A 25,210-nucleotide genomic window follows, 5' to 3' on the forward strand; every position below is an offset into this window, starting at 1 on the left:
CCTGTTGAACATGACCACAAATTTCAATATAACAAATTATTTGGTGATGCTTGTCATAAATTGTATTAAATAAATGAAAGCTAAAGATTGTTGATGGAGTTAGCATGGTGTGTAACCTAATGCCAGAGTTTATACATTTTAAAATGCCTCAAATTTAAAAAATAGACTACGATGTACTTTTAGGAGGAAAACACTTACCTGTCTTTGGAGACCTGCTACAACTACCTCCTGTAAAAGGACAACCTGTATTCAAGAATTACTGCTTAATGAAACAATGAATTCACTAGGAAGTATTGGAAATTTAAATATTTTGGAAACTTTCAATACAAAGAGTTAGTCCAAAATATGCACCATGCATTAGATATGCATTATGCAAATATAATAAAGGACATAGGAGTGGGAGTTCTCAAAAAAGAGGGAAAAACAGTATTACAAACCCATCTCATCAAAATTATGTTTCCAAGTAATGTATCAGCTGCTGAAGTAATGTACAATTTTGTTAAGGAAGAAAAGTATATGGTTTGTTTGAATCCAACTCTTGAGGAGTGTAGTAAATTCAATAAACAATTATTGCATATGAAAAAATAAGAGACCGTTAAAATTAGAGCAAATGATAAAATGGAACATCAACGAGTTTACAGTGCTACTAACAGAAAAGCTGCAATCTAAATGTAATAGTTTAGAAAAGTCTGTGTCAAAAACTGTAGGAGTAAAAAAACAGTTACTCATCTGTAAACATTTTCGTGTAATCTTACATCATAATTTAAATGTTTAAGAAGGCCTAGTTAATGGTGCAATGGGTAAAGTTTTGAAAATTGGCAATTGGCGAAAAAAGAATTGATGTGGAATACTTAGCCATAAAATGTGATGATATTGCTGAAGTTAAGCAGATTGGTAGATACGTTGTACGTTTTCTACTTGTGAAAGTCTTGTATGTCCATCAAAAGCAGTGACCAATGTCTTTAGCATATGCAGTAACTGTTCACAAATCACAAGGTTTAAGTGTAGATACAAGTCTTGTTAATATCGGTTAATATTGGTTGTGATGAAGCCGGTAGTACAACATTTTGTATACCCCTCCATTTTGCATAAAATACTCATTTTGCATAAAATACTAATTATATAACCTATTAACAGTAATATTATTAAAGGGTGATGCATGAATAAATATTCAATATTACTAATATTCAAATTACACGTGGGATTTGCAATTTGCATGGCTAAATAACCATTACTAAAATCCGTACGCATATTAACAATAGAATATGTGGTAAAAGAATACTGCATGATATATGTTGCTTTTGTAATGTTGCCCGAGAGGAGGACCAAAAGGTGAATATAATTGCTTTAAATGTCGCTTTACGCTAGATAAATACAATCACATAGAGGGATTAGTAAGGGGTTAACATTAGATTAGATTCATTATTTCTATGTATTAATTACTCTTTTGTGTTTGTTTTGCTTAAGTTAACATTTGGGCCTAAAATCCAAGATGGCCACTGTCAGCACACAATGAAGTGGCCACTGTCCCACAAGGTGCGGAGTGAAGTGCACATTTGCGACAAAAGCTTCTGAACCTCGTCACGACCTCTTACCCGTAGTGTACCAGAACAAGGTCAAACATGGAAGACGGGCAAGAAAACCAAATAATGGACTGTACAGTAAAAAACTGAAAAATTCAACTCTTGACCCTTCCAATGATCTCACCCCTCAAACTGTACTGAAAAGTATAACATTATCGTCGAACGATCCCAACCAACCAATCACGACTGTTCTAAAGTAATAATTTGTAACCTCTTCACCTCATTTTTATTATAAAAACAATGGTAGAATAGAGAGGAATACCACAACCACTGCCACGGACACTGCGACTGCTCGTTAACACGGCGCTTTGGGTCTACATTGCTTTGCCTTGCCACATTGCTCTAAGAGTCCGGATGCTGCCCAATTATCTGATGACTGAAAACTTTTCCTGAATTTATGGGCAGTGGTAGATGCTTGCACGCCTTTGGTCCCTTGCCGATAACTGGGACTGTAGAGTATGAAAAATAGGGGATTGATTCAATAAGGGTATCAGAGGCCAGAATCGATAGACTATTATGAACATATATTTACCTCTGAACCCATAAATTGCAAGAAATATTTGATCATCAGTCCTTTTTATTTGGCTGAGAGAACCAATATCATTTTGCTTATTTTCACAATTTTCTATATACAGGGTAAACTCTACAACAATAGGCTCCTATATTTTTTTGCTATTCACACAAGTATCCTGTACATAATATTTACATTTATTTACACAGACATATACAAAAAACAAATAATAAGACGTTATGTAGCTAAGTTGTACACCGTTAGTTTTTCATAAGAGAAAAGTCCAATATTCTATAACCTTGGGACCTTAAGCTGATTATTCCTCAAGATATTTTGATTTTGTTGGTCCTGAGCAGAGTCAGTAACAAAGTTTGCGATGTTCAGGCAAGGGGTAACCTTATCTTAATTAGGTTCCTATTATTTAGGGGAGGGAAAACAAAAAGGGAGTTGTTTCCACTGTTCCTGTTTTTCAGGATCTCTGCTAGGCTGGTTTTTATATATAGCCTACGCGTTTCGACCTTTAAATGGACCTACAAAGTCGTGGAAAGGTCTTCTTCAGGGCTTGCTTTGTTGTGATATGGACATGTGATCTTGCCGGTCTCCTGCAAAAATAACAGTGAACCTTATTTAGGGTGTGCAATCGTGTAATTTATGCTAGATCTGATGGATCATGATCAAAGTTACGTACCTATAATCAAATTTAGCTCATGTGGCTCAAACCGGTGTTGTTTTCTTGGCCTGTAATAGCATAAATGTGTCTGTATTAGTGCTTCATTTGGCAAAAAGCTAGTATGGTTTATGCTCTATTTGCCTCGATGTTAGTGGGCACCTACCAGGCTGTTTTCCAGATCGATGGAGGATGCCTGTGCGTTTCTTTGTTGTTATTTCTTATGTTGTTATAAGGATTCCAAAAAGCCGTTTGAAGTTTTCTGAAAAAAGATCGTCATGTTTAGGATGTTTTTCTTACAGTCCTCTGTTCCTTTATTTGCATGCTTTAGCACCCGTGTTCAAGGGGAGAGGGGTTTTTTTGAGGTTGTGTAGTGGCTGTACAACGTGCTTCCTAGCTCCTGGTTTTAACTTTTATATTGCTCCATGCGTTAGTATTACTTGGTGTAGGCTCTGGGTCAGTACTCATTTACACCATGTTGGACACCGCCGTGAAGTTAAAGTGAACGGTAGTTTCCGTTATTTTGAAAGCAACTTACGATTTCTTCGAGGGAGAAGGCTTAAAGTTCCTTTTTCTCTCTTCGTGATCCTCGCGGTCTCGTTCTTCGTAGTCCTCGCGTTCTCGCTGCTGTGGAGCCGTCAGCGCTTCCTGGGTTGGTTCGTCCTCGTAACTTGACTGGTGCGTGACGTCGCAACGTCATTGCGTGGTTTGTTACTTGAGATTTCATTGGTCTATCGTCATTTGACAGCGGGAGTTTTTAGCGTCCGTGTAACCATGGTAGAGTATGTTTTCCTTTAATGAAACAATAAAGCATCGTGTAAAATGGCTCCGTTGTTTAGCCAAGTATATTCGCAAAGCGACCCATCATTTATACGTGTCTTCTGTCGACTTTGCTTCTTATCAATTTCTTTTGTTAATCGGTATGTTGAACTGACAGCGGCGTAAGTCTTATTTGAATTTAGTTTAGAGGGAACAATAAAGTTATCCGGACAGCAGTGGATGGATGCTGATGTTGTTATCCGACCTCACTGTCGTCATGGTTACATCTCCCAAGTGGTTCTTGAAAAATCCAAGCATATGTGTTGCTGGCTTGTGATCTTATAATAATTGGTTCTCCTTTTGAAGAGTATTTGGACTCTTATCCCCTTTTTTTTCAATAACGTGAGTTGTGATAGGGTATAATCTTAGAAGTGGGTGGAGGCAAAGCTTGCGTTTAAGGTGGTTATATTATATTCCCGAGTTCTGTCATCTCGTTAAGGCCATTGTCCATTGTGTTCAGTAACATAATCATTCTGGCTTCTGTCCTAGACAGGCGTGAATCTGTGTTACTTCCTTTTATGTGTCGTAATACTGTCCATTTAATTTCATCTGGTCCATGATTTTTTTCGGTACAGTGTGACACCATGGGTGCATTGGGTGTCCTGCATCTGATGCGTGACCTGTGTTGGGAGATCCTGTTTTTTATGGCTTGTGATGTTTTTCCGACATATGCTAAAGAGCATGGGCACACAACGCAGTATACAACATTATGGGTGTTGCAGTTTGTGAAGTTTTCGTGGTTCACGAATTTCATCCCATATATGAATTTAGTACCCTCAATGGTACTTTCACATGAAGTACAGTTCCCGCATTTTCTGTGGCCTTTTATCGGTGGCATAGACCACAGAGTACGTAGGGTTGTTTCAGGTTTTGGCAGGTTGGTATTTGCTCGTACTAGTTTTTCTTTTATGCTTGTGTTTTTTTTCAAGGCAAAGATTGGAGTTTGGTTAAACGGGTGCAAGTCTTTTACTGTATTCCAGTTTTTTCGGATGATTTTTTGTATTTCGTTGGTGCGTCCTGAAAAAGTAGTAACACAGACCAATGGAGTGTCGTCCTGCTTGTCCTTTGGGATGAGAAGAGACTCTCGTGGAGTGTACCAGGCTCTTTTCATCGCTTTCTTTAGAAGTTTTTTGGGATAGCTACGGGTTTTTAATTTTTCCAAGAGTTCTGTTGCATTTTTGAAATAGTCTTCCTTTTTTGAGCAATTGCGTCTTATCCTTAAGAATTGACTGAATGGTAGATTTTCTCGTAGATTTCGTTGATGGAAGCTTGAAAATTCTAAGAAGGTGTTTCTATCAGTATTCTTCGTGAATAGTGTGGTATATAGACGGCCTTCTTCGTGTTTCACCATAATGTCTAGAAAGTTCATCTCTGTTTTGTTTGAATTCATGGTGAATTGGATGTTTTGGTTTCTGTCATTTAGCCATGTCAAGAAAGAATGTAGTTGATCTATATTTCCTCTCCAGAGCATGAACACATCGTCTATATACCGACGCCACATTTTGATGTGTCCGTCATGGGGATTGTTGTTGTATATCCACTTTTCTTCAAATAATGCCATGAACATTATAGCCATTTCCGGCGCAAATGGACAACCCATAGCAGTACCCATGGTTTGCAGGTATTGAATATCATTAAATTTGAAAAAATTGTGTTTTAAACAAATTTCCGCAAATTTTAGTATTGCCAGAGTTGGTACAATGTGAGGTCTTGGTCTTTTTTCTAGAAAGACTTCAAGGGCTTCCAAACCGTCTTGTTGTGGGATATTGGAGTAAAGACTCACGATATCCAATGTGACTAGAAACTCATTTTCTTCATCAAAGGGTTGATCTTCAAGCATGTTGATGGCTTGCATAGTGTCCTTGATGTAGCTTGGGGTCTCCAAAATAAGGGGTTTGAGAAACGTATCCACGTATTTTGCTGGACGCTCTAAGATGGAATTGACACCCGAGATTATTGGTCTTCCTGGAGGTTTCTTTGGGTCCTTGTGTATTTTGGGAAGGACATACATGATCGGGGTCCTGGGGTTCTCGTTAATCAGGAATTGTGATTCCTTTTTGGAGAGCCAGCCTTCTTCTATTCCATTACTTATAACGGACATGATTTTGGTCTTTATTATCTGGTTCCAGTCTTCATTTGTTTTCCGATAGTATTTTTCATCGGATAGTTGGCGTAATACTTCCTGTTCATAGCTGTCTCTGGTCCAGATCACAATCCCGCCACCCTTGTCTGCGGGCTTGATTATCAAGTTCTTATTTTGGGCGAGATCGTCCAGTGCCTGTTGTTGTACCTTTGTGAGATTCCACTTTGTGAACACTTTTTTCTTGTTTAGTTTATCTATGTCTCTAAGGACGTTCTTTTCAAAGGACAGCAATTCGACTGGCATGTTGGTTGTATTCGGAAAGAAGGTAGAGGGATTTTTTAAGCCTGAGGTATTTCGTGCAGTCAACTCAATTCTGCCCTGGAAAAAGATTTTGAGCCGCATTTTACGGAACAGCTGTATTATTTCCAGTTTAGTCTGGTTCAAGTCCGGTCTTACTGTAGGGATGAAAGAAAGGCCCTTCTGTAGAACTGTTTTTTCGTTTCTTGATAGCTCATAGTCCGTTAAATTGTAAATACAGTCGTTTACTTCTTCTGTGTTTTTATTTTTCATGGTTACCAACGGTAAACATTCCTTCTTGTTGTAATTTCTCCTTGGTATTGGTTGGAGCGAGCATTGTGCCATCTGTTCGCTCGAGGGCGTCCTCTGGGTCGATTGGTGCCCCTGCCTAAAAAAGGAGCCGGTTGGTAATTTGTTCTTTGTTGATTACTTGCTTCGTTAGAGCTAGCTTCGTTATCACTTGAGCTTCCGGAAGACGATGGATCTGAGAATGTTAGAAACCGTCTCCTGCTTCTACCTCCGTATGTTTTTAACGCTCCTGTGTTGTACGGGGTTTTGTAATATTCCTTATCCAGGTAAGGATATGTCTTTTTTTCGGAGAAATTCGATATGTCCTTTGAAAGTTTTTGGCGTTTTTGATCTTCAGTGTTTTTTTTGAAGGTTTCGTTTTCTTTTTCCAATTTTGCTAGTAGTGACTGTGCATTCTCGATCGCCGAATTATTCAATAAAGCATCTTCCAGTTCTTTAATTAATTCCAGTTCTAGGAGGCTGAGACGTTCAGCAGTTCCAGACGTTTTAGATGTTCCACTCTATTAAAACTGCTGAACGTCTCAGCCTCCTAGAACTGGAATTAATTAAAGAACTGGAAGACGCTTTATTGAATAATTCGGCGATCGAGAATGCACAGTCACTACTAGCAAAATTGGAAAAAGAAAACGAAACCTTCAAAAAAAACACTGAAGATCAAAAACGCCAAAAACTTTCAAAGGACATATCGAATTTCTCCGAAAAAAAGACATATCCTTACCTGGATAAGGAATATTACAAAACCCCGTACAACACAGGAGCGTTAAAAACATACGGAGGTAGAAGCAGGAGACGGTTTCTAACATTCTCAGATCCATCGTCTTCCGGAAGCTCAAGTGATAACGAAGCTAGCTCTAACGAAGCAAGTAATCAACAAAGAACAAATTACCAACCGGCTCCTTTTTTAGGCAGGGGCACCAATCGACCCAGAGGACGCCCTCGAGCGAACAGATGGCACAATGCTCGCTCCAACCAATACCAAGGAGAAATTACAACAAGAAGGAATGTTTACCGTTGGTAACCATGAAAAATAAAAACACAGAAGAAGTAAACGACTGTATTTACAATTTAACGGACTATGAGCTATCAAGAAACGAAAAAACAGTTCTACAGAAGGGCCTTTCTTTCATCCCTACAGTAAGACCGGACTTGAACCAGACTAAACTGGAAATAATACAGCTGTTCCGTAAAATGCGGCTCAAAATCTTTTTCCAGGGCAGAATTGAGTTGACTGCACGAAATACCTCAGGCTTAAAAAATCCCTCTACCTTCTTTCCGAATACAACCAACATGCCAGTCGAATTGCTGTCCTTTGAAAAGAACGTCCTTAGAGACATAGATAAACTAAACAAGAAAAAAGTGTTCACAAAGTGGAATCTCACAAAGGTACAACAACAGGCACTGGACGATCTCGCCCAAAATAAGAACTTGATAATCAAGCCCGCAGACAAGGGTGGCGGGATTGTGATCTGGACCAGAGACAGCTATGAACAGGAAGTATTACGCCAACTATCCGATGAAAAATACTATCGGAAAACAAATGAAGACTGGAACCAGATAATAAAGACCAAAATCATGTCCGTTATAAGTAATGGAATAGAAGAAGGCTGGCTCTCCAAAAAGGAATCACAATTCCTGATTAACGAGAACCCCAGGACCCCGATCATGTATGTCCTTCCCAAAATACACAAGGACCCAAAGAAACCTCCAGGAAGACCAATAATCTCGGGTGTCAATTCCATCTTAGAGCGTCCAGCAAAATACGTGGATACGTTTCTCAAACCCCTTATTTTGGAGACCCCAAGCTACATCAAGGACACTATGCAAGCCATCAACATGCTTGAAGATCAACCCTTTGATGAAGAAAATGAGTTTCTAGTCACATTGGATATCGTGAGTCTTTACTCCAATATCCCACAACAAGACGGTTTGGAAGCCCTTGAAGTCTTTCTAGAAAAAAGACCAAGACCTCACATTGTACCAACTCTGGCAATACTAAAATTTGCGGAAATTTGTTTAAAACACAATTTTTTCAAATTTAATGATATTCAATACCTGCAAACCATGGGTACTGCTATGGGTTGTCCATTTGCGCCGGAAATGGCTATAATGTTCATGGCATTATTTGAAGAAAAGTGGATATACAACAACAATCCCCATGACGGACACATCAAAATGTGGCGTCGGTATATAGACGATGTGTTCATGCTCTGGAGAGGAAATATAGATCAACTACATTCTTTCTTGACATGGCTAAATGACAGAAACCAAAACATCCAATTCACCATGAATTCAAACAAAACAGAGATGAACTTTCTAGACATTATGGTGAAACACGAAGAAGGCCGTCTATATACCACACTATTCACGAAGAATACTGATAGAAACACCTTCTTAGAATTTTCAAGCTTCCATCAACGAAATCTACGAGAAAATCTACCATTCAGTCAATTCTTAAGGATAAGACGCAATTGCTCAAAAAAGGAAGACTATTTCAAAAATGCAACAGAACTCTTGAAAAATTAAAAACCCGTAGCTATCCCAAAAAACTTCTAAAGAAAGCGATGAAAAGAGCCTGGTACACTCCACGAGAGTCTCTTCTCATCCCAAAGGACAAGCAGGACGACACTCCATTGGTCTGTGTTACTACTTTTTCAGGACGCACCAACGAAATACAAAAAATCATCCGAAAAAACTGGAATACAGTAAAAGACTTGCACCCGTTTAACCAAACTCCAATCTTTGCCTTGAAAAAAAACACAAGCATAAAAGAAAAACTAGTACGAGCAAATACCAACCTGCCAAAACCTGTAACAACCCTACGTACTCTGTGGTCTATGCCACCGATAAAAGGCCACAGAAAATGCGGGAACTGTACTTCATGTGAAAGTACCATTGAGGGTACTAAATTCATATATGGGATGAAATTCGTGAACCACGAAAACTTCACAAACTGCAACACCCATAATGTTGTATACTGCGTTGTGTGCCCATGCTCTTTAGCATATGTCGGAAAAACATCACAAGCCATAAAAAACAGGATCTCCCAACACAGGTCACGCATCAGATGCAGGACACCCAATGCACCCATGGTGTCACACTGTACCGAAAAAAATCATGGACCAGATGAAATTAAATGGACAGTATTACGACACATAAAAGGAAGTAACACAGATTCACGCCTGTCTAGGACAGAAGCCAGAATGATTATGTTACTGAACACAATGGACAATGGCCTTAACGAGATGACAGAACTCGGGAATATAATATAACCACCTTAAACGCAAGCTTTGCCTCCACCCACTTCTAAGATTATACCCTATCACAACTCACGTTATTGAAAAAAAAGGGGATAAGAGTCCAAATACTCTTCAAAAGGAGAACCAATTATTATAAGATCACAAGCCAGCAACACATATGCTTGGATTTTTCAAGAACCACTTGGGAGATGTAACCATGACGACAGTGAGGTCGGATAACAACATCAGCATCCATCCACTGCTGTCCGGATAACTTTATTGTTCCCTCTAAACTAAATTCAAATAAGACTTACGCCGCTGTCAGTTCAACATACCGATTAACAAAAGAAATTGATAAGAAGCAAAGTCGACAGAAGACACGTATAAATGATGGGTCGCTTTGCGAATATACTTGGCTAAACAACGGAGCCATTTTACACGATGCTTTATTGTTTCATTAAAGGAAAACATACTCTACCATGGTTACACGGACGCTAAAAACTCCCGCTGTCAAATGACGATAGACCAATGAAATCTCAAGTAACAAACCACGCAATGACGTTGCGACGTCACGCACCAGTCAAGTTACGAGGACGAACCAACCCAGGAAGCGCTGACGGCTCCACAGCAGCGAGAACGCGAGGACTACGAAGAACGAGACCGCGAGGATCACGAAGAGAGAAAAAGGAACTTTAAGCCTTCTCCCTCGAAGAAATCGTAAGTTGCTTTCAAAATAACGGAAACTACCGTTCACTTTAACTTCACGGCGGTGTCCAACATGGTGTAAATGAGTACTGACCCAGAGCCTACACCAAGTAATACTAACGCATGGAGCAATATAAAAGTTAAAACCAGGAGCTAGGAAGCACGTTGTACAGCCACTACACAACCTCAAAAAAACCCCTCTCCCCTTGAACACGGGTGCTAAAGCATGCAAATAAAGGAACAGAGGACTGTAAGAAAAACATCCTAAACATGACGATCTTTTTTCAGAAAACTTCAAACGGCTTTTTGGAATCCTTATAACAACATAAGAAATAACAACAAAGAAACGCACAGGCATCCTCCATCGATCTGGAAAACAGCCTGGTAGGTGCCCACTAACATCGAGGCAAATAGAGCATAAACCATACTAGCTTTTTGCCAAATGAAGCACTAATACAGACACATTTATGCTATTACAGGCCAAGAAAACAACACCGGTTTGAGCCACATGAGCTAAATTTGATTATAGGTACGTAACTTTGATCATGATCCATCAGATCTAGCATAAATTACACGATTGCACACCCTAAATAAGGTTCACTGTTATTTTTGCAGGAGACCGGCAAGATCACATGTCCATATCACAACAAAGCAAGCCCTGAAGAAGACCTTTCCACGACTTTGTAGGTCCATTTAAAGGTCGAAACGCGTAGGCTATATATAAAAACCAGCCTAGCAGAGATCCTGAAAAACAGGAACAGTGGAAACAACTCCCTTTTTGTTTTCCCTCCCCTAAATAATAGGAACCTAATTAAGATAAGGTTACCCCTTGCCTGAACATCGCAAACTTTGTTACTGACTCTGCTCAGGACCAACAAAATCAAAATATCTTGAGGAATAATCAGCTTAAGGTCCCAAGGTTATAGAATATTGGACTTTTCTCTTATGAAAAACTAACGGTGTACAACTTAGCTACATAACGTCTTATTATTTGTTTTTTGTATATGTCTGTGTAAATAAATGTAAATATTATGTACAGGATACTTGTGTGAATAGCAAAAAAATATAGGAGCCTATTGTTGTAGAGTTTACCCTGTATATAGAAAATTGTGAAAATAAGCAAAATGATATTGGTTCTCTCAGCCAAATAAAAAGGACTGATGATCAAATATTTCTTGCAATTTATGGGTTCAGAGGTAAATATATGTTCATAATATGATAACTGGGACTGTAGCGTGCAGAGCAGAGAACTTAAAGCTTGGCCTGCTTCCGGACGATTGACTGCAAATTTGATTATGCAAAGCCAATGAATTAGAGGACTTCAAATAGACAGAATAGGTAAATATGATGTTCTGTGATTTATTGAAAATGTGATAATAAATCTAAACTTAACGAGACAAATGCAAATATTGAGATAAATAGGATATTGATTAACAAAGAAAACGAGACTGTGATTTCTTTTAAGGAAGGTAAGATCTGAATCTTAAAATGTGTTTTTGCTGGTTCTAAATCACCATCAACCAATCCAACTAATTGGGCCATTGACCAAGTGGGAGGAGTGCCTTGATGTTTAGGATTAAGGACCTGTAGGGGAAGAGCGTTAATGTATATTTGTAAATAACTTTTCCTCCCTTTAGGTTATAAGGTGTTCCCCCACATGTCCAGCGCTTGAATTACTCATCCCTCCTGTGTGTAGACTCGTGTATGGTGATGTGTGTGAGTTGGTGTTATGGGCCCCACCAATGAATGCATGTATGAATGATTGTGCGTGACGACGAGTCTGCGATGCAGGGAGGATATTGGTGCATGTTACCTGGTCTTGCACTGAATCAGTTGTAGTGTATTCAAAGAAGGAATGTCATATGTTGCTTTGTTGTAAAATCAAACATTGTCTGGTTTATTTCTGATTGATTTTGATGAGACGAAAGTAAGTGCTGAAATGAGATGTGCAAAAGAGTATAATCATTTAAGACCTCAATATGCTCCTCATTTGGGCCAGTATCCTATTGTTTCCAAAGCAATACTGCGCCAAGAGCAGCAAATATCACAAGAGCCTATCAGAGTTGAACACAAAGATGAACAAAAAGAAAATCAACAAGGAGGAAAGAAAAGAAAACTAGAGCACACTGACTAAATACAAAGCTTTCACTCTGATTATAAATATGGAGTGAACTGTAATGCAAATGTAGTGTTAAATGGACCATGTCATTTGCCTTATTTTACCAATTATATTAAAAGGTAGATACAAGAATGTCTTCAAAACTCTATGGTTTACTTGAAGAATTAAGAAGTGATAGAATTATTATACAGTGTTCTTCTGGAATAAGAAAACTCACTGATGACTGTTCTGGATCAGTAGTGTTCTCCCAAAATCTTCAGCTGGATGATCGATGATTTCTTATGGTAATGCCAGGACAATTAGATGAAGAAGATGTGAATATCCATATTATTTGGTTTATCTTATAAATGATCCCATAACTGTGAAGATTGTGAATGTATATCTAGCTCTTAAATCAATTAAGAATGATTCCTGTACTTGACATTACCAAATTTTGAAGCTGTGCGATTTGAAGATTTAACTGCAAACCCCCATCGAGACCTGTCCAAACTGCAGAGAAATGCTTTTTCTACAATTGTATAGAAAATATGCCATAGTCATACAACAACGAAGCAGAGTGGGTGGTACTAAATTAGGAACGGAAATTAGAAACTTTAAAGCTGCTCAAATTTCTATCTCAAAAAGATCTTTTACAACTATAGCAATCATATTTCATGAAGGAGTTACTATAACCTCTGGACACTACACAATATCTTTAAGATGTCAAACGGGATGGACAGAGTGCAATGATATCCAAGTGACATTCAAATCAAGAGTACCCAAAAATGCACTAAACTCATATTCACTAATTCTAGAACCGAAGTTCTAAGGAGAATCTAGGAAAATAAAATGTGTTCTTGGGTTCAAATTGATATAAGGATTATGTGTTTCTGATACATGATTCAGCCTATTGGGGGATATCGTCAACAGCAAGCTGTTAGAAATTAAGGACTATTTCTAACTGCAAGAAATTTATTTATACATATTTAAGGACTACGTTGTGTTACTACAGATAAAAAACTAAATGGAGGTACTATAATACCAGTAGCCTTAAGTTGCATGTGAAAAGTCTCTTCACCAATAAAAAAATGACAATTGTTTCATAATTGTGGGACATTTTGTATCAGATATAAAAATATCAGAAACAGTTTTATGATATAATTGCTTTGATTTAGGTAGTAACCTATCAGCATGCCAGTATTAAAAACACATGTAGTGAGTGCAGTGAACAGTATGACATAGTTGCAATGATCTACGGTGCACATTTGTTTTTTGTTTTGTTACAATCCATTGTTTGCTTTTCCCACTGTTTCATGATGAGTCTTTTTACCAAGCACTGTTGAAAGTGAACAAGTATGAGAGTTGAAAACAGGAAAGAACAGTAAAACATGTGTCTATATAATGAATTCAAGTTTTGTTTACAAAATATTTTATGTTGTTTGGTTGCCTAGTGTTCAAAATAAAATTCTAACACATTTTTGTCTGTTTTTGTTTCTTCACAGTGGTTTGAAGTTCAGATATATTACTTGTGTCAAATCACTAATCTAGTGATGTATTTATTGAGTTACTACTTATGAACTTATCCCATCTCCCAGGGACAGCAGTTGCATTTGTACTATCAGCCAGCCACTACCTAAGAAGTTATACAATCACACAGGTACTGCACTTGAATAAATCTAACCACTCAGACAATCCCCAATCCCCCAGACGCTACCTATGCACTATGCAATCACCCAGACATGATGTATGCACTAATCCATTCACTGAGTGACAACCCATTCACTCATCCACTCACCCAGGCTCTACTCATGGGCTCATCCAATCATGCAGTCAGTATACATGCATTCACTAAATCTCGCAGGCTCTATTCATGTACTCACTCAATCACAAAGCTACTACTCTTGTACTACTACTACTACTCTTGACCCAGGCTGTAACCTGGCACTCTTCCAATCACCCAGGCATTACTCTTCCCTCATGCATTCACCTATGTGCTACCCACACACCCATACAATCAACCAGGCACTGCCCATGCACTAATCCAATCACCCAAGCAGTACCCATGCACTTATGCATTCATTATTCATGCACTCTCACAATCACCTTGGCACTGTCCATGCACTCATCCAATCACCCAGACACTACTCTTGCACTCATCTAATCACTGAGGCAGTACGCAAGTACTTATCCAATCACTCAGGCACTACTCATACTTTCTTCCAATCACCCCGGCACTATCCATGCACTTACACTTTCACCCAGGCACTACCCTTGCACTAATCCATTTGCTCAGAAATTATGCATGCACTCATAAATTCAAAGAGGCACTACCCATGCTTATATCCAATCACCCAGACACCACCCTTGCACTCATCTATACACTTGGGCACTACACTTGCACTCATCCATTAACATAGGCACTACCAATACACCCATGCAATTTTCCAGGCACTACACTTGTACTCATCTATTCACTCACGCACTACACATGTACTCATCCATTCACCCAGGCACTAATTGTGCACGTATGAAATCACTCAGACACTGCCCATGCACTCATACAATCACTAACTATGCACATGTCCTCTCATTCAGGCACTACCCATGCACTCTTCCATTAACTCAGGCACTACTGATGTATGTATCTATTTAACCAGGCACTACTTATGCATTCATCTATTCACTCAGGCACTATCCATGTTCTCATTACTTCACTCAGTCCCTACCCATGCACTCATCCAATGAAAATTATACTTCCCTTGCACTCATCCATTCGCTCACACACTATCCGTTCACTCATCTATTTACTCAGGTACTATCCATGCACTCATCCATTCACCCAGACACTATGTATGTACACATCCAATTACCAAGGCACTAACCTTCTACTCAGCCATTCACCCAGGAACTACCCATGCACGCATCTATTTACCTAGACCCTACCCATGAACTCATCCAATCAATCAGGTACTACCCATGCATTAATCCAATCACCCAGGCACAGTTCACCATGCACACATTAATTCACCCAGCAGTTACCATGCACCCATCAATTTACTCAGGCATCACCCATGCACTAATCCATTCACTGAGGCACTACCCATACACTCATCCAATCACCCAGGCACTATCCATGCACTCACCCAATCACACAGGCACTATGCATTCATTTACCCAATCACCCAGGCACTATCCTTGTACTCAGGCAATTAGCCAGGCACTACCTTGCACTCATCCAATCAGTCAGACATTACCCTTATACTCATTCATTTACTCAGGCAGTACCCTTGCACTGATCCATTCACTCATGCACTCATCTATTTACCCAGGTACTAACCATGCACATATTCAATCACCCAGGCACTATCCTTGCTCTTGTTCATTCACACAGTTACTACCCATGCACTCTTTCAATCGCACAACCAGTTTCTATGCACTTATCTAATTAACCAAGCATCATTAAAGCTTTCAATAAAGGTTGTCTTTAACCTATAACCAATAAGGGGTTGTTTGGATTGATACAGGGTGTCCACTATAAGTAGTGAACATCATATATCAGGCAACCTTCTTACAGGAATAATTTTTTCTGATCCACCCCTTGAGTCAGGGAATGACTGCCTCAAATTTAAATCCAGAATCTGAACCTGCATTGTTTCAGCTGAGTTCCACTGATTACTATATTGATAAGAACAATTTTATGTTTGGACATTTCTTCACAGATTGCCATTTTATCTACTCCACCAGCAAGGGTGTTGTTCAAATCCTGGTTAAAATGCACTTATCTGGTTCCGCAATGAAGTATGTCTGGACTGTGTTTACCATGATAATTTTGTTCATGTGGATTGGGTTTATGACGGTTTTTTCTTTTAGAAAAATGGCAACTACCTCCTGGATCGTTCTGCTGCAGAACTTGTCAATGCAGTGTTGGCTGTGCATTCATCTTTGCACAACATGGAAACAGACCAGCCCCTTGTGAACATTTCAGTGGTCCCCATCACTGATGGAACTGTAAGGAAAATGTACCATTTGATGTGTTTGGCCCAACGGAGACCTTACAAATTCCATATGTATTCCTTGCGTCTATGAGTGATGTGATAATACCTGGACACAATCAGATGATTGGGATTCAAAAGCTGTTAATTCCTTATTTTGAGAATTACAATATTACACTGTTTATGTTACTAAAGCCTTATATTCGAATTCTGCAAACTATGCCAATTTATTCTGTTATCAGCATTATGGTAGTTATTTTCTGCCTAGGTCAAATGGACAGCGTCAGCACTTCAACTATACTTAATTGGTACATTACCCGATTCCATCTCAGGGTAGTTCTGACACCCAAAAACTGAAGTACACCTATTTTACCAGTTATAATCTTTTGGATCTGGTATCATAATATTTTAGATTGACTTCCAATATTTAAAAAAAAGACATCCTTACTAAGACCATGCTAATCAGTGCTTCTTGTTTAAGTGAGAGCTCAGCATTAAATCGATATGATTATTGGAAAGATAACATCAATTTAAAGTCGGTATGAGGTACTAGGTCCTGGCGGGTCCAAGGTATTTAATCCTTATTCCGTTCTTGTTTGATACCTGCTCAATTTTTTTTAATGACACTGTCCAACAGACAACTTGTTTGGGGTTGGCCAAAATTAAAGAATTGAATATTCCTCCTCTTTGACCAATTGGCAATCTTGTACCAACTATACTGCAGACCAACTAAATAGCATGATACAAAATGGTAAATTTAATTTGACTACTTTATCTTTGTCTGGATAGGCATTATGGCTTCAGAACACAAATGTTTCTCATTCTTGTTTTGTGAATGCTGCTTTGGGGTTAACATTGAATAGACCTGAGCCATGTTATCCCCATTCCAACAGTGGTGGGTAAATTGTGTCAACGATGGTTTGAATATTCTACATTGTCTGTTGTTAAACAGCATCTTTCTCTCCTATCGGATTACATAAACCTCTATGATTTCCTTTTAGGTCCCAAATCCCTTCATAGCAAGCAAATTGTTTATGCTGCATAAAATGAATTTAGGAAATAGTTGCAAATGGACGCTGCTGTGTGTTTACGTTAAATTTAGCAAGGCAATTTAGATAAGGTGCTTGCCATGTTGACAACAGCATTAATATGTTGTCATCTTTTATTTACAAGTTGGATAACACTATATCATTGACCAAGTGGGAGGAGTGCCTTGATGTTTAGGATTAAGGACCTGTAGGAGAAGAGCGTTAATGTATATTTGTAAATAACTTTTCCTCCCTTTAGGTTATAAGGTGCTCCCCAACATGTCCAGCGCTTGAATTACTCATCCCTCCTGTGTGTAGACTCGTGTATGGTGATGTGTGTGAGTTGGTGTTATGGGCCCCACCAATGAATGCATGTATGAATGAGTGTGCGTGACGACGGGTCTGCGATGCAGGGAGGATATTGGTGCATGTTACCCGGTCTTGCACTGAATCAGTTGTAGTGTATTCAAAGAAGGAATGTCATATGTTGCTTTGTTGTAAAATCAAACATTGTCTGGTTTATTTCTGATTGATTTTGATGAGACGAAAGTAAGTGCTGAAATGAGATGTGCAAAAGAGTATAATCATTTAAGACCTCAATATGCTCCTCATTTGGGCCAGTATCCTATTGTTTCCAAAGCAATACTGCGCCAAGAGCAGCAAATATCACAAGAGCCTATCAGAGTTGAACACAAAGATGAACAAAAAGAAAATCAACAAGGAGGAAAGAAAAGAAAACTAGAGCACACTGACTAAATACAAAGCTTTCACTCTGATTATAAATATGGAGTGAACTGTAATGCAAATGTAGTGTTAAATGGACCATGTCATTTGCCTTATTTTACCAATTATATTAAAAGGTAGATACAAGAATGTCTTCAAAACTGTATGGTTTACTTGAAGAATTAAGAAGTGATAGAATTATTATACAGTGTTCTTCTGGAATAAGAAAACTCACTGATGACTGTTCTGGATCAGTAGTTTTCTCTCAAAATCTTCAGCTGGATGATCGATGATTTCTTATGGTAATGCTAGGACAATTAGATGAAGAAGATGTGAATATCCATATTATTTGGTTTATCTTATAAATGATCCCATAACTGTGAAGATTGTGAATGTATATCTAGCTCTTAAATCAATTAAGAATGATTCCTGTACTTGACATTACCAAATTTTGAAGCTGTGCGATTTGAAGATTTAACTGCAAACCCCCATCGAGACCTGTCCAAACTGCAGAGAAATGCTTTTTCTACAATTGTATAGAAAATATGCCATAGTCATGCAACAACGAAGCAGAGTGGGTGGTACTAAATTAGGAACGGAAATTAGAAACTTTAAAGCTGCTCAAATTTCTATCTCAAAAAGATCTTTTACAACTATAGCAATCATATTTCATGAAGGAGTTACTATAACCTCTGGACACTACACAATATCTTTAAGATGTCAAACGGGATGGACAGAGTGCATGATATCCAAGTGACATTCAAATCAAGAGTACCCAAAAATGCACTAAACTCATATTCACTAATTCTAGAACCGAAGTTCTAAGGAGAATCTAGGAAAATAAAATGTGTTCTTGGGTTCAAATTGATATAAGGATTATGTGTTTCTGATACATGATTCAGCCTATTGGGGGATATCGTCAACAGCAAGCTGTTAGAAATTAAGGACTATTTCTAACTGCAAGAAATTTATTTATACATATTTAAGGACTATGTTGTGTTACTACAGATAAAAAACTAAATGGAGGTACTATAATACCAGTAGCCTTAAGTTGCATGTGAAAAGTCTCTTCACCAATAAAAAAATGACAATTGTTTCATAATTGTGGGACATTTTGTATCAGATATAAAAATATCAGAAACAGTTTTATGATATAATTGCTTTGATTTAGGTAGTAACCTATCAGCATGCCAGTATTAAAAACACATGTAGTGAGTGCAGTGAACAGTATGACATAGTTGCAATGATCTACGGTGCACATTTGTTTTTTGTTTTGTTACAATCCATTGATTGCTTTTCCCACTGTTTCATGATGAGTCTTTTTACCAAGCACTGTTGAAAGTGAACAAGTATGAGAGTTGAAAACAGGAAAGAACAGTAAAACATGTGTCTATATAATGAATTCAAGTTTTGTTTACAAAATATTTTATGTTGTTTGGTTGCCTAGTGTTCAAAATAAAATTCTAACACATTTTTGTCTGTTTTTGTTTTTTCACAGTGGTTTGAAGTTCAGATATATTACTTGTGTCAAATCACTAATCTAGTGATGCATTTATTGAGTTACTACTTATGAACTTATCCCATCACCCAGGGACAGCAGTTGCATTTGTACTATCTTCCAGCCACTACCTTAGCAGTCATACAATCACTGCACTTGAATAAATCTAACCACTCAGACAATCCCCAATCCCCCAGACGCTACCTATGCACTATGCAATCACCCAGACATGATGTATGCACTAATCCATTCACTGAGTGACAACCCATTCACTCATCCACTCACCCAGGCTCTACTCATGGGCTCATCCAATCATGCAGTCAGTATACATGCATTCACTAAATCTCTCAGGCTCTATTCATGTACTCACTCAATCACAAAGCTACTACTCTTGTACTACTACTACTACTCTTGACGCAGGCTGTAACCTGGCACTCTTCCATCATCATCATCATCATAGGCTTTATTTCGATATAAACAATGGGGCCTATGCATCAACAATGCCATTTGCGATTCCTTATTAGCGAAAAATAAGGAATCGCTAATAAGGAATAGCAAAAGGCTATGCATGTAGGAATCGCTATTCACATAGCGATTCCTTAATATTCCTTATTACCGATTCGGTAATACCGAATCGCTAATACAGAATGGCTTTACATTCATTCCTATGGGCCTCCAAGCCCATAGGAATGAATGTAAAGCCATTCTGTATTAGCGATTCGGTATTACCGAATCGCTAATAGCGGGAGCACTTTCAAGGGTGCCAGGGTGTCAAAAGGACACACTGTTGCACCCCTGAAAATGATATGTGCACATATATTGCACACACACATGCTCTAAGGGCATGTGTGTGCGCAACATGAAACTTTGAAAAATGCACAAAAGTGCATTTTACAAAGTTTTTGCAAATTACCATGCAGTTCATCTTCATGGTAATTTGCTCCCCCTAGTAGCGAATCCTGAATTGAAAGTACAATGCTCTATCACTGCGCTTTATAATGATGTCCAAGTAGGGTTCGCAAAGGGTCATATCTTTTACTAGTAGGAAGTCCAGGGAGGTCCTGCACAAATTGGAGTTACCCGATCTGCTATCGGCTACCCAATTCCAATATAATTTCTTTAGCACAGGTTTAGGGGGGGCAGTTCTATTAACCCAGGCATTACCAAGGCCCATGTTGAAGAGAAGACGCTTGACTTCCCTCAACCATTGTATCTTAGACCAGCCCGGTGACTCCAACACATCAGTTAGGCCTTCCGCAAAGCAAGACAACTCTGGGACTCTCCAGATTCTTGCCCATAGAAGGAGAGGGCGGAGTCGAGCCTGATCACCAATTGAACTTAACCCCATATCCAAAAGCAGTGGGAGGGTTGGGGTACTATAAGGAAGTCCCATTAAATCTTTCAGAAACTTATTTTCCGAGCGAGTTAGCTGGTCCGCCTTATATGTCCCCCAAAGTTCTGCCCCATATAAAACTGCATTAACGCCCCTTGCCCTGTAGATGTCAAGAATTGTTACAATAGGTTTTAGGGTTGAGGCACGTTGTTCCTTGAGAAGGACACCCAAGACCCTTTTATGAGTCAACAACATCTTTTGTAAATGACATTCCCAACTCATCGAGTCACAGAGGCGGATGCCAAGATAGTCGAACTCAGTAACCCTCTCTAGAGGAACAGCATCTAAAATTGGTGGTTTGACTGTCTTTTTCGGGGGATTGAGAACGAAATACTTAGTTTTCCCAGTATTGATAACTAGCCCCCTTGCATCGGCATGCAAGGATTTGAACCTAGATAACAGGCTCTGCAGGCCTACAGGGGTCTTGGAGATCAGGAGGGTATCATCTGCAAATAGAAGAGTAGGTATTTTTCTGCCGGCCAGGGATGGTGCATCTGATGGAACTTCCGATAAAAATTCCACCACTCCATTTACACACAAGGAAAACAGAGTGGGGGCTAGAACACACCCCTGGCGTACTCCTCTATTTACAGGTATTCGATTTGTTTTTTGGCCCTGATTACCCCACCTGATCTGGGCAAAGTTGCCGGCATGCAACTTTATCAATAGGCTTAGAAGGTACGGGGGAATGCCCAAATCATTCAGCACACCCCAAAGTTGGTTACGCGGGACCAAGTCAAAGGCAGTCCGCAAATCTATAAAAGCGAGATACAGACTGCCTTTGCCCAGTACAACCACTTTCCAATAGAGCATCAAAAGCCGAAAAGATTGCTCTATCGTCCCCATACCTGATCTAAAACCAGCCTGGAAATCAGAGAGAATGCTTTTTTCCTCCATCCATTGTAGTATCCTACCTAAGATCACTTTGCCTGCCACTTTCTGTGAGGAGTCTAAAAGACTTATGGGGCGATAATTAGCGGGGTCGACCCGACTCCCTTTTTTAAAAATGGGAACAACTTCGGCACCCTTCCATGACCCTGGAAAAGTTACCCCACTGAAACTAGCATTCAGTAGGGCAGCAATAAGTTTCCCCACTCTACTGGGTTGATACGTAATAAGTCCCCTGGCAAACCATCCGGGCCTGCCGCTTTATTGGGGACAAGACATGTAATTGCCCCCACCACTTCCTTAACTGTGAACATATGCTCCTCAGTAAGTTCACAGGGTTCTACAGAAAAGCATTCTGTCTGACATGTTCCCGCACTCAGGGCCACAGAGTAAAGCAGGGAAAAGTGGTGAAACCATGCATCCTCTGTTATATTGCATGTAATTAAGGAGTCCACAGGCTTGTCCCTTGCTCTTAGTAAGTCCCAGAAACCCTTGGAGTCCTTCCTTATGCTAGCGGCTTTTAGATCGTGCCAAATTTGGTCCTCCCATGCAATTTTAGCCTCCTTTATAATTCTACTTTGGTTATCCCTCGCAGCACTTATCAAGGCTCTGTCCTTAGATTTAACCGCCTTGATTAGTTCCCTTTTGGCCTCTCGGCAAACAGGAGTAGACCACCCGACGTTGCCCTTTGTGGCGCCTCTTGAATAACGTCTCTTTCCCACATTGGGGACTAAGAATAAATCGCCTAGTGCTTGCGTGATTTGGTCGAACAATAATGAGATCTCCTGTGCACTAGCAGGGGGAGAATCTAGGCGATGGGGAATATTGGACATTATTAACTTTACCTCCTGATACTTGCACTCTCTGGCAGAAAAATTATTCCATTTTAGGCGCCTACCACAATTTGAGGGGCATACTTCATGGGTAGCTCTCCACATATGCGGGATTCGAGGAGGGGAGTGGCCCAACCAGAAGGGGCACAGGGATAGTGACAATGGATTATGGTCACTGTCAGTAGACGGCAAGACCACCATATCCAACAAATAGGGCCACAAACAGTAGTTCAGCAGAATGTAGTCAAGCCGTGAGGAATGCCCTACTCTTTTGAACGTGTGGGCCCCCATCTGTGTTGGATCTGCCATTGGTGGCTCTAACGTTATACTCCATACAAAGTGCATTGAGATCAATAGCACCTTGATTCCATCTCCTAATAGGTGGAAGTTGCAATATTGGAATGCCTCTCCTAGTGTCGTCTTCTCCATTGCCCAGCACATCATCTGCAGCAAGGGGTTCATACGTGCAATTAAAATCCCCCGCTAGCAAGATATAGGCATCAGATTTGATATTTCTGAGTTCCTCGTCAATGCCAGTTGAGGATAACATAGAAGAACCCCCCCGTGCTCCTCTAATATAGATATTAAGAATTTCAAGTACTTTCCCTCCGCAAGGGCCTCTAACTATTAGCCTTTGGAGATCAGGAGACTTAGTGGTAATAGATTTGATAGAGTAACGCAAGGAAATATTCACCCACATTGCCAGCCCTCCCGAAGGACGGCCTTTCCCTCCCTTAGGGCGTATGGCAGGGACAGAATAGGTGGTATAACCCATCTTGTGTTGAGGTTCCAGAGACCAGGTCTCCTGGAATAGACAGATCCCAAACGATTCGATCAAGGCATTCCAATCTGGTATACCCAAATTCCGTCCAAGACCTGCTATATTCCAGCTAACAACCTTCAATGAGACACTGCCTCCCTCTTCCCGCCCTAACTCCATATTACTAACAAGGGGGGGGCTAGCAGTAGTTGGAGTTGTCTCAATGACCGGCAGCGACAAGGTCTCTACAGTTGTGATAACCTCCTTCAGAGCAGCCTTGGTTTGGGAGGATGGGACTAGCGTTTTTGAATATAGCAGAGGTGAATGCAATTGCTCCCTAGGGGGATTTATATTAGCTAGAGTATAAACGGATGGCCTCGCCAATTCCGCACCAGTCAATTGACTAATGCTTAGTAGCTCCTCTATTCCCTCAGTATATATTTCCCTTGTTGGGCTGGTGGTAAGTCAATAATGTTGGAGAGGCCAATCTCGTGACTGGTATGGAGGCTTGACAGAGAAGCTAGGGTGGAGGAGGGGTCAATGGAGGGGTCCATAGAACTGTCTGCCACCTCTCTCCTCCCGCCCATAGAAACCAGCTGTCTTCCCAGACAAGTTTGGGGAATAAAAATAACTAAGATCGTATGTATCAATTTGGCCCCCACCGACGGGTGCACTATACACCCTCTGAGGCCTACTGCAAACGTAACTAGCCACTCTTGGGTCGTCGAAATTTACGATAATACAGTCGCCGTTTATGGTTTTTTGCTGAGGACCAATCCAACCAACTCTCCTAACATGTATAATCCGACCCCCCAAGGGTTTAGGCAAAGGCCTATTTTCTTTGAGCCAAAAAAGAGTCTTATTGTATAGGTCCTCAAAGGTCTCCCGCTTGCCCGGACCAAGCACTGGCACCCCGGTCAAGACAGCTACATAAGGCTGGCAGGCAGGGGGGAGGTTGACATTAGTCGCCCTTCCCTCGCTTAATCCTTCGCTTAACGAATGTGAACCAGCTTTTGCAGGATTTAATTCTTCAGGGATTAGGATCTTAGGTGGGCTTGAAGCCACAGGCCTAATAGCAGGGGTAGTGGAATTATCTTGGGGAGCAATACCAGAGGCTATGGAGCAAGTCTTCATTTTGCCTGACGTAATATTGGTGGTTTTAGTAGGCTTGGTTTTAACTGCAGATTCAGTTGCCGACAGGCCAGGCTTCCTTCCCACCCTTGCAGTTGTAAAAGTAGGCTGTGGGGCACAAGCAGGCGCCTCGAGTACAACTGCTGTGGTGTCTATTGGAGAGACTAAGCTTTGAGGCACTAAAGATGACTCCCTACTAGTATTCCCTCTCCCTTGGCCATCCTCCCTATTTCTCAGCTGTAGTTTAATAAATGATTTTAGCGAGAAAAAATTGTCCAGGGTTACCTTCTCCATTTTGTCCACCCGCTGTGAGAGGCCCTCGATTTCGTCCAGCACAGGGAGAAGTAAGGATTTCATCATTTTCTCTAAATTGTTAACAAGTAGGGAATCAGAAGGTGGTTGTGTTAAAGAGTTTCCGAGTGGTACTCCACAACCAGTATTCAATATCCCACCTGAAATACCCATCTCTAAAGCTCCTTGCGGTGGGCAGGAATCTCGCCCCACTTTCGCCCCACCCGACCTGGTGCCAATCCGCCGGGGCCGCTTAAAAACTTTAGCCAGATTGCCTTTCTGCGGGGTGAGCAGCCTTTTCCTTTTAATAGGGGCAGGGTGAATTTCCGTCTGTACCACTAAGGCTGGAACAACATTTGTTTTTG

This window comes from Triturus cristatus, chromosome 5_2, assembly GCF_964204655.1.
Source record: "Triturus cristatus chromosome 5_2, aTriCri1.1, whole genome shotgun sequence".
Lineage (NCBI taxonomy): Eukaryota > Metazoa > Chordata > Amphibia > Caudata > Salamandridae > Triturus > Triturus cristatus.